We start from the raw sequence: 10,406 nt of genomic DNA on the forward strand, positions 1-10,406 counted from the left end.
TATAAAAGAATAAATGTAGTCAAATATTGGTAAGGAAACAGATAAATTCACAGTCTTGCCATGCATACTGCATAGCTTGTTAGAGTAAATATCATTGTGTATAAATATCTATACAGAAAATTTCAGGAGAGATACCAAGTACATGTTATATGGCAGATGCATTTTTCTAGTAGGATGAGATACAAAGACTCAACCAAAAACTACTTTAAATATCTGAAATCGTGTGATTTTATAAAAAAAAAGTGAAAAAAACCTGGATATAAGAGAGTAACACAAATAAGAATATAGTGACAATCATAATTGATGTTACACATATCTACACATAAGCACACACATATATACATGTAAATTCCTAAATACATAAATACTATGTGTTCAGATGTTGAATGTTACTTGAAAATAATTTTCATGCACATAAAATACAAGAGATACGGAATGGTGGAGAATTTATTTGCTTTCTTACTCAAGTGGACCACTGGAAAACTCATATTTATCATTGTGTGTCTAAATTCTTTAGTTATGTTTACTAATGCATGTATAATCACTATATTTCTTTCAGGTTGGCGCTAGTAAAGTTCATTTTCAATTCTATCCAGATTACAAAGCATGCTTTTTTACCATATAGGTTTTTTCTTCATAGCAAAGTTCTATAGTGGGATTTTTACTGTTCTATCGATTTCTTTGTTATTTTATGTTCATGGTGTTTTGTTGGCTTTACAATATCATTTTCTCCCATTTGCTCAAAACATTTCATAAATTTAATCTAAGCTTAGAATTTACTTTTAAATGTTTCTAGCTTAGCCAATTTTAAAATTCCCTTGGTTTCTCAGAAAATTAAACTTTCTTACTTTTTAATTTGAGATTATGTTTATTTTGCTTTGTTTGTAGCCAAGCTTGAATTGGCTTTGAACTTCCCATTTAGTTTACATACTTGGCATCACGGGGTTTCTGTTAATTTTGCTCTCTATCTTTTGGAATTCTTTCTCTTCTAGAACTTTAGAAGTTAATAAGGATTATTACTATCTCATCTTTGCACCTGTCTCTAGCACCTCTCTTCTGCAATCTCCTTCATCAACCAGACCAGGACTGCTCTGAACCTCTGTTGTTTCTCCAAAGGTGCCAGCACTTCTCTTGTGTCCTCAGCAAAGAAGCCAATCTCATTGAAAATCTTGTATTTTCAAAACTCTTGACTAATGTTTGTGTTTCAATCACTTCTCTGAGGATAGTTTGAGTTTTTAAAATTTTATGTTGTTCCCTTTAGTTTGAAATTTAAAATGTAATTTGTGCTCTCTCAATTTTGTGGGCTGTTCTTTTATTAATTGTTTAACACACTCACACATACACACACTCCAAAAAATATAAATACAATAGCATAAATACAAAAGTTCAATCTGCTTAATGCTACTTTTACATATGTTTTCAGGGCTGATTGTTTGCTGTAATTTCTACCATTCTCGGTATTACTTAGTTGCCCAAACTTCTCTGCATAGGGTTGAAGTCTCCGTTTTCCTTGTATTGTTCCTCCATCTACATTAGCATGTCTCTTGCTGTTGTACATATACAAATTATGCTTAAATATTTATGTTTTGAGATGTCATGGGTGTAGTTTCTTATATTCCTAGGAGACAATCTCACAGATATTTCTGTTCCTTTGGGTCTTCTAATTTTCCTGTCTTGTTTCCCACAATGATGCCTGTGGCATAGGTATGGGAATAGTATTATAGATAAATCAATTGAGACTGAGGTGTAAAATTTTGTATTTTGTTTGGATGTAGCTTTCTATTATGACCCATGTCAGTTGCAAAGAGGATTTTCCTTGATGAGTTTTGAGGACTGCACTCATCTCTGGGCATAAGGACAAATATTTAGAATGCTATTAGTGACATTCAGTTCTTATGACTATAGTTTACCACAATTTCTTTGTATTCATGGTCAACAATACATTACTTAGAATTATAAAACAATCCAGAAGGAACCTTAATTTAGCAATATGGAATTAAATTCAATAATATGTGTCATATTCTTTGGAAGGAATATTGTTCCCTATTCAAAAGATAATGGAAGAATATGTTGTACAATCTCGTGTTCCTTTGTTTTTTCATTTTACATATCAATCCCAGGTCCCACTCCGCCTCCTACTCCTTTTCCCTCCATTTCTCCTCTATCTCACTCTCCCATTTACTCCTAAGAGAGGGTAAAGCTTCCCATGGGGAGTTAACAAAGTCTTGCACATTGCTTTGAGACAGGACCAAGGCTCCACCTTCACCAATACTCATATTTGTAGTCTTCAGGAATTCTGATCTTGCCACATGTTGACAGTCCTCAGTTTTTCCCTATGAACCTTTTCATACCTTCAAACCAACATCATTTAGAGAACCCTTATACATTACCAAATTCACTGAAAAGCATGAGGTATTGGTTATCTCTGCAACACAGGTTCTGTGTGCTGATCCTGAGGAACCACTTGCCAGAATATTTTTGCTTCAGTCATGGTAGTCTTTATTCATTCACAGATTACTCTTCAGTCCCAGCTGACTAGAATTGCAGATTCTGAATTAAAATTACTTTATAAATGACACTGATAGTCTTTACTTCCTCCTGAAACTTTACAAGCCATGCATCCATCATCTGTATTGTTCTCACCACTCTTATCTTCTAAGATCTCATAGATCAGCCCATTAAGCTCTGAATAAACAGTGGTTTATCCAGCCCAAAGTTCGAAATACCTCCATGACCTTCCCCCAAACAATAGGTCCTACTCATGATACTGAAGTCTGTCTTAAGGTTCTAGAGCTTTATAACAAAAAAGCAATTTGTGGAAAAAAGTGGTGTTTTATTTTGTTGTTGCTATTGTTTTGAGCTCAAAATTCCAGTTACCAGTTTACTTTTGAAGGAAGTGAGGATATGAATTCAAGGCAAATGTCTATAAGCACGAATTGAAGCAGAAGTCATGACTAATTGCTGTTTTCTGTCTTGTTCCCCACGGGTTGCTCGGTTTGTTTTCTGAGGACCACCTGCCAAAGGGATGCACTGTCCACAGCAAGTTGGGCACTTTCACGTCAATCACTAATAAACAGAATGTTCCATAGACTTATTTACAGACCAATCTGATGGGACATTTTCTGCTTGGAGATTCCCTATTCCCAGGTAACCTTTGCCTCTGTCAAAGTGACAAAATATTAAGAAAATTATATATATTTTATATTTTATATAGTTTATATATAATTTTATTATGTATATTTATATACCAGAAATTTTATTTGATGGTATTTGTTCAATGTCTGGAACAATTTAACAAAAAATATTTTATGCACATTCTTGTTAGAATGAAAAAGATTCTGTTTTCATACTTAAATAATTTTAATATTTGTCAACTTCAGGACCTTTTGCATCTTTCAATTTACATAAAATCATCTTAAAGAAATATGATTGGTGGAGTTATTTCACTTTTAGATCTTCTAGAGATAGGAGAGGTGATGAAACACCTGCCAACTGCTCGTGCCAATCAAGGAACAACTAATTATCTAGTACTTTAAAAAATATCTTTTATAGAATTTTTCCTGTTTCATATCCAAGTAATGTTACTGCCAATAATTTGTGCCAGAGGCATGAACAATTGTTATTAATTTTAATTCTCCCTATGGATGGAAAAGATACCCCATCTCACTTTCCTGTGCCTAATGTGTTCTTTGGAGATTCAGAATGACTGTAGGATTACTTCAAACTTATCTTCTTACAGAAAACATCACAAATGACCATAAATTAGACTAGAACTTAGATTTAATGTCTGAGTTACCTTAAAAAATTACCAGAAACAAGTATTTATAGAACATGAATGAAGAAGGATGATGGAAGTTAAAACAGTTCTATCATAACGTGGATTCTATTAAATCTTATTCCTGTCCAAGTAATTAGATAATATAATGAAATGTTATCTAATGGAAACCAATAAATAAATTTGAAAAACTCATGGAAATTCTCTAGAAAACATAGCATAAAGGAACAATAACAATAAATTTTGATTTTAATAATAAACAAAATTTCCTATTCTACCCTCATTTCCTTGGAATTTGATTTTTATTCTTCCCTTTTTTAGCCCTAATGAGCCACCACAGATTTTTGGGGTCAGTAAAAAAGAAGGAACAGGGGAAAAGAGGAAGAGAAGAGAAGGAGAAGCATTCAAGTGTATCCAGTTTTCCTGAACTACACCAAGCACTTTGACAGTATTTTGACTCCCTTCAATAATTTTCATCAGGAGTAGTCATCTCATCCTTTTGGTCCCGAGGCAGCATAAAACAACCTGGAAAATAAGTGACTCAAGGAGGACAGCTTTAGAAATGGAAAGAACCTCAGACCTGCTCTACCTTTAGCTGCTAAGAAAAGACAAGAAATCACAGACACCTATGATAAAATTACCCCTCTGCTGACCTCATCAGACCTGAGAGCTGCATCATATTAATAACTCTGTTGTACAAAGATGAAAGCTTCAGCCCGGTGTCAGTGCTTTACAGAGCAGGTATCTAAAGTACAAACATAGAAGTGACTGAATAGAAAGTCATTCAGTGTCGATTGCTTGGAATCCTATCACTTTCCAAGATCTTTTCTTTGCAAAGAGTGTATGTTTGATAGCCTGTTACCCCAAAATACTGTTGCCTCTGGGATGCTACCTCCTGGAAGATTATATACAGTGTCATGGAGAGAGGAGTCGGCATTCCTGGGAAAACCATTATGAATCATTGGACAAGTGGATAATATATGATTCTGCTTACTTAGAAAGCATCTTGTATGGTTGAGGGATAAATTAGGTGATTTTTGCAGGGGTTATCCCTCTCCACAATGTTTGATGAAAGAAAATTCTAGGGACTAGAGACACTACAATTTTAGCTTCCATTGTTCTTTTCCTTCCCATCTCTCATATAACATTCCTAAAAATATATTTAGTATGTACTGCTTTTTATCTTTATAACAATTAAAATTATTAAAATTCTTACCATAAAGTAAATATAGACTTTTGGATTTAGGTGTTGTGTGAGCCTGAACAATATACAGCTTCACGGATCCTTCTACAGGGCGGTAGTTCAGGCTTCTGTCCCAGCTTCTCACTGCCTGAAATAAGAGGATCCCATCAGTTTAGGACTTGAATAATGCAGTGAGGTCATTGTCCCTGTGGTGTTTCCCCAGGAAAGTTCCAACTGGCTTATTCACAATCCTGGTGGCTTGTGAGTAGTCACTGCATTACAACGTGGACAACACAGAAAGACTGTCTCTTTCACTGAAAGTATAAATTGAGTACAAATTTAACTTAGGGTACCAAGGTACCTGACCCAATCTCATCCATGGTTCAATAATTGCTCATGAACTCAAAAGAGCTACATTTAAGTGACAGAAGAAACAGGAAAAGCCCAGGAATGAATTTCAGCAAATGGCTTAGCTTTCTTTGGTCAGAAGTAAGCATGCCTATTATTGTCTCAACTTCCTAGACAACAGCAGACGCAAACTACCCTTTCATAGTTTTGATCTGCCAGCAGCCCGAATGGGTGTTTTTAAAAGACTGGAACTGTACTTAAGGTAAGCATCATGGGTGACCTATGGAATGGTTGGTCACAATCTTAACCCAGGAAACACTTAAAAGTCATGTAAATCAAGAGATTCCAATCTGCATGTTCACATTAAGAACACTCCTGAAACTGCCCAAGTCCACATCTGAAAAGCCACCAATATCTGAAAGATGGTACTTTAAAGAAGAAAAAGCCACATGTGCTATCCAGAATGTGTAATGCTAGAGTTGTAAGGTGTGCCCTGGCCAAACAGTAGGATAAGACACAGAGTCAGTGGTCCCAAAACATGTTGGACTCAAGGGTTTAGAAACAGATTCTCTAGTCATTGAACATATCCAATCGAACAGAGCTCCCAAGACTCACAGTGAATATACAGAGTTCATGCTGAGATTACCCAAACATGTGCTCTCCCTGCCACACTGAGATATTTCTCACTGAAAAAGAAAGAGAAAATTGTCCCTAAGCCAGAAGGGGAGGCTTTATACACATGCATGCATACACATTAATGCTATTACTGCATAATCACCACCACAATGCAGTTGGAGACCAAGCCTCTCCTTGGCAAACACATCTTCTGTTTGGCACAACTCAACATGTTTTCGTTCTTGTATTTTTAGCTTCTCTAAAGTGCACCACAATTACAGAGCACCACCCTTTGAAGTATTCGGTGAGTGCTGGGATTTCATCTACAAATGCAGGCGGCTTTATCTAATATGCAGGGTCCTGATTTCTCTTTTTTACCAAGGTGAGATATTGGACTTCAATGGAAATGGTGAAGGTTACTGTACATCTTTGGCACTGTCATTTTGACACGAGAAATGCATCAATCAGACATAGATCACCAAACCTGATGTTGGGTTTCGGTAAATGAACTTTAAGAGATTAATGAAATTTTCTTTGTTTATAGTTCCAAGAGAGTTTTTTTCAATCTTGACAAGATGACATAAATTTTAAACTATTTTGTACCTGTTCACTGATATGAGACTGCAGGTATTTTCTTTACTTCTTTCATGCATATAATTGTAACAACTGACTTTTGAGGGTTTACCCACTTTATACTTGTGTAAACTCTAGTTACTTAAAATGCATTATGCTTTTATGTGCCAGTTCAAGTGGCATGTTTATATGCCATGGGGGATTTTGTGTGTTTGTTCTTTGATGAGGAATACTTATATCTGGCTTTACTCTCTTTTGATACCTTCTTTTGATGTTGTCTGATGATGATCAATATTCCTGGACCCATAAAATAGATTTAGAAGGGACCTCTCATCTTTAATCTTCAGGAAAATTTTGTGTAGAATAGATAAAAATTTCTTTCTTTAAGGTTTGGCTGAACTTGTGAGTATAATAATCTGGAATTTTCTTTGTTGTAATGCATTTTATCACATGTTCCCATTATTTAGGTAAAAGATTATTCAAGACTTTAGGTTTACTTGCTGCTTGTAGTCTGAAAGTTTATTTCCATTTAATATGTTTCTAAAAGGAAAGAAAATAATGAGACTATCTCATCCTTTTTTTCTAGTACTAATTTTATTGCAGACATGGTCTATTAAAATTATCATTGAAGCTGTTAGAAAAATTAAGTTGTAAATATTAAAGACTTCAGTATGAACTTATGAGATATAAAACTCTATAAGCTATGACTAATAACAAGGTACAAATGATAATCTGTATAATCAAGTTTTCTACATTTCTATAATCAAATTTTTGAATACTAAATTATGAGGTAAGGGTGAGTTTGATGAAACACACTTTTAATTCAGCTCTAGGGAGGTTGGAATCGGTAGATGCTAAATTTGCTAGCTGGCTAGCTTAACCTACTTATTAAGTTCCAGGATACTGACAGATGGAGGACTACCTACACATATATTTTCATCTGTACACACATAAAAACATAAATACACAGAGAGAAAGAGACAGACAGCAGACAAGTAGACAAATGGGCCAATCAATTTATCATTAAAATAGACGTCTGTGTGATTTTATTTGGGGCTTACCGGCTGTGGGAACTGGGCAAGACAGAAACCACAACAAGCAGGCCCTTGTGTTACAGTCACCCAAATCTTCAGTCTTAGAAAAGCACTTTAATCAGACATAACTTTGTATTGAATTGGTTATTAATAAATAGCCATGAGATAATCAGGAAAACAGGGTGTTTCTTTTTCTTTCTGGATATTCTAGGCTTCTGGTACCCAAGCTCCTGTGGGCTCAACTTTCTAAAGCTTCCAAAACTCCCACTCCCATATCTCATGTTAAATTGTCAGCTCACTTTACCACAGAGTATTCTTCCACACACTAGCAAACAGTCTGTGTAACCATTAACACACCAGGCAGAATAGATGCCCCGAAATCCATAAATAAAAATGTCAAGTCTTTGTCTACTTCTGCAATGCTATTTAGCCTTTCTCATGAGCTATGTCTTCTCTGAATTATTGAAAGCACATCGGGAGAATGCATCATAAAATGCATTACAAAGGGTTTGACTTGATCAGGATTGACAAAGGCATGACCAGGTAGAGAGTCCCAGTACAGAAAACAAAAGCAATTTGTATGCAATATTCTGCTGGATGCCCCTCTACTTGGAAATCAGAATCTCTTTATAAATGCTTTTGAGTATGACTGGCATTAAACTACTATGCTGAGAGAAAGTTTTAAATATTTTACTTGGGCTTAGGCTTCTGAGATTTAAATGTTTTACCTGAAACTTACAGTCTATAGTCATTTAATGATATTTAATTTTTTATCACCATAGGCATTTTTATAATTTAGCATGTTTGAAAAGGTTTCTGAAAAGATTGACATACTGTAGTTCAGCTTCCATAAAGAATTCAGATGACTATAAATTTGTAAATATCCATATTTATCATCTAAAATTACTAATAATGTGTTCTGTAGAATAAATGTTATTTTACTCATATTACTTTTGTCATTAACCTTGATCAACTAATATGCAAAATGCTTAATTTCAGGTATAAATGAGAATTAGTTTTTTTTAAAGTTATTTAAATTACAGCACAAAATCTTCATGCTAGGGTAGAAGCTTTGATAATTCAAAATTACAAAGATTTTTTTTTACTGTCCTACTCTAGTTTTCTGTAAAAAAAAACTATCTTGTAAACATGTACATTCACATCAGTGCATACAAGTAGACATGGAAATATGTGTATTAAAATATAGTTAGGGGCCAGAGAGCTGTCTCAGCAGTTAGAAGCAGTGAGTGCTTTTCAATGGAACCCTAGTTTTGATTCACTGCATTGACATGACAATTCACAAACACCTAAACTCTACTTCCAGGGGATGTAATATTCTCTTCTGGCAACTTCAGTCACTGCATGCACATGATACACAGAGTTATATACAAGCAAAACACCCATACATATAAAAATAAGAAAAATGCTTATATTGATATGAAAATATGTTTATTATGCAGTGCTTTCAATAATACCCAAAAGAGAATTTTGTCTTCAAAATTGTCTAGTTAGCACATTAAAGCTGCTAATGTTTTTCTTTTTTTTAATGTGCCACTAATAGAATACTCGGAGTTTATTAAGTAGAATAATTGAGAAATGAGTATTGCAGTAACTAGCAAGGGTCAATATTTAATAATTGGAAACTGAATTGCATAAACATTTGCTTTCTTTAAAAAGCATTTCGTAATTTTGTGCCAAACAATGGGAAAATCAGTAATCTTGGGATAATTCATGCACACTCTTATCTAGAAGAAATGATAAGTTATTCAATTCTCTAAAACTTAAAGAAAGAGTTCACTTTCCCCATCAATTAGCTACATTAAGTTGTGTTTAGTAATAGACGCTGATCTGACACTAGAAAAGCTGCTGGAAATGGTAAGGTGGAGTCAGTGCTCATCTGCGCAGAAGAAGCAGTTTTACACACTCAGCCTGCCCCTCATGAGTTTACCTGTAGTATAAACTGAAGAATAAGCTGCTCATTCCCCAGACCCAAGAGCAGAGGTAGGGAGCTTCAAGGGTCAACAGGCTGGTGAAATGTGCCTGTAATCACAGGTGCTCATTAAACTGAAGCAGGGAAATCACAAAATAAGGTCATTCTGAGTATGGGTAACTTCAAGGCCAGGTAGAGCAGAATAGTGAGAACCTGTCTCAAGATTAAATAAAACAAAAGAGCTTGGAATGTGGCTCAGTGGTACACTATTTTGTTTAGCTTGAGTGAAAGATTCAATTAATAATACTAGAGGTAAAAAATCAGAAAAGAAAATTAGGATATGTCAAAAAAAAAAGTGATACACCAGGGATAAGCAAGTTCATGTATATATACAAATTTGAGGATGTAGTTTTCTGTTAATTTTATTTAGGGTAAGCTCTAAATTGGAAAGATAGGTTATTGAATGTTTTTCTCTTACATTCAACACTTTAGAAACACACACATGTATAGTAATGTATGTAATTCATATCACATGCTTAGAGAATAAGGAACAGATGATTTTTTTTTACTGATTTAATTACTATTTTTTATTTAATTCAACTGCAATGTAAGTATAGATACAGGGTAAGTAGTTTCAGACAGAGGAGTTTAACAGGAAAATTGGAAATATTTTTTCTAAATGACTCGTGTGAATAGATGTTGGAATTTTTAAAGGCCAAAATAGCTTCTTATATTACTCAGAAACATGGGTATTAGACCTGATAGGTAGAAAAGGAACAAGCTATGGGACTTCCCTTCTCATCAACAACAATTTTGTATTTAAGATTTTTAAAACTATATTTATACATAACTTTAAGTATACCTTTAAACACAAATTTGATGTCTTATATTTAATGAGATTATCTGGCATTTTTCTAATATAATTTTGGATCTCAAGATATTACCTTT

This window comes from Microtus ochrogaster, unplaced genomic scaffold (genome assembly GCF_000317375.1).
Source record: "Microtus ochrogaster isolate Prairie Vole_2 unplaced genomic scaffold, MicOch1.0 UNK9, whole genome shotgun sequence".
Lineage (NCBI taxonomy): Eukaryota > Metazoa > Chordata > Mammalia > Rodentia > Cricetidae > Microtus > Microtus ochrogaster.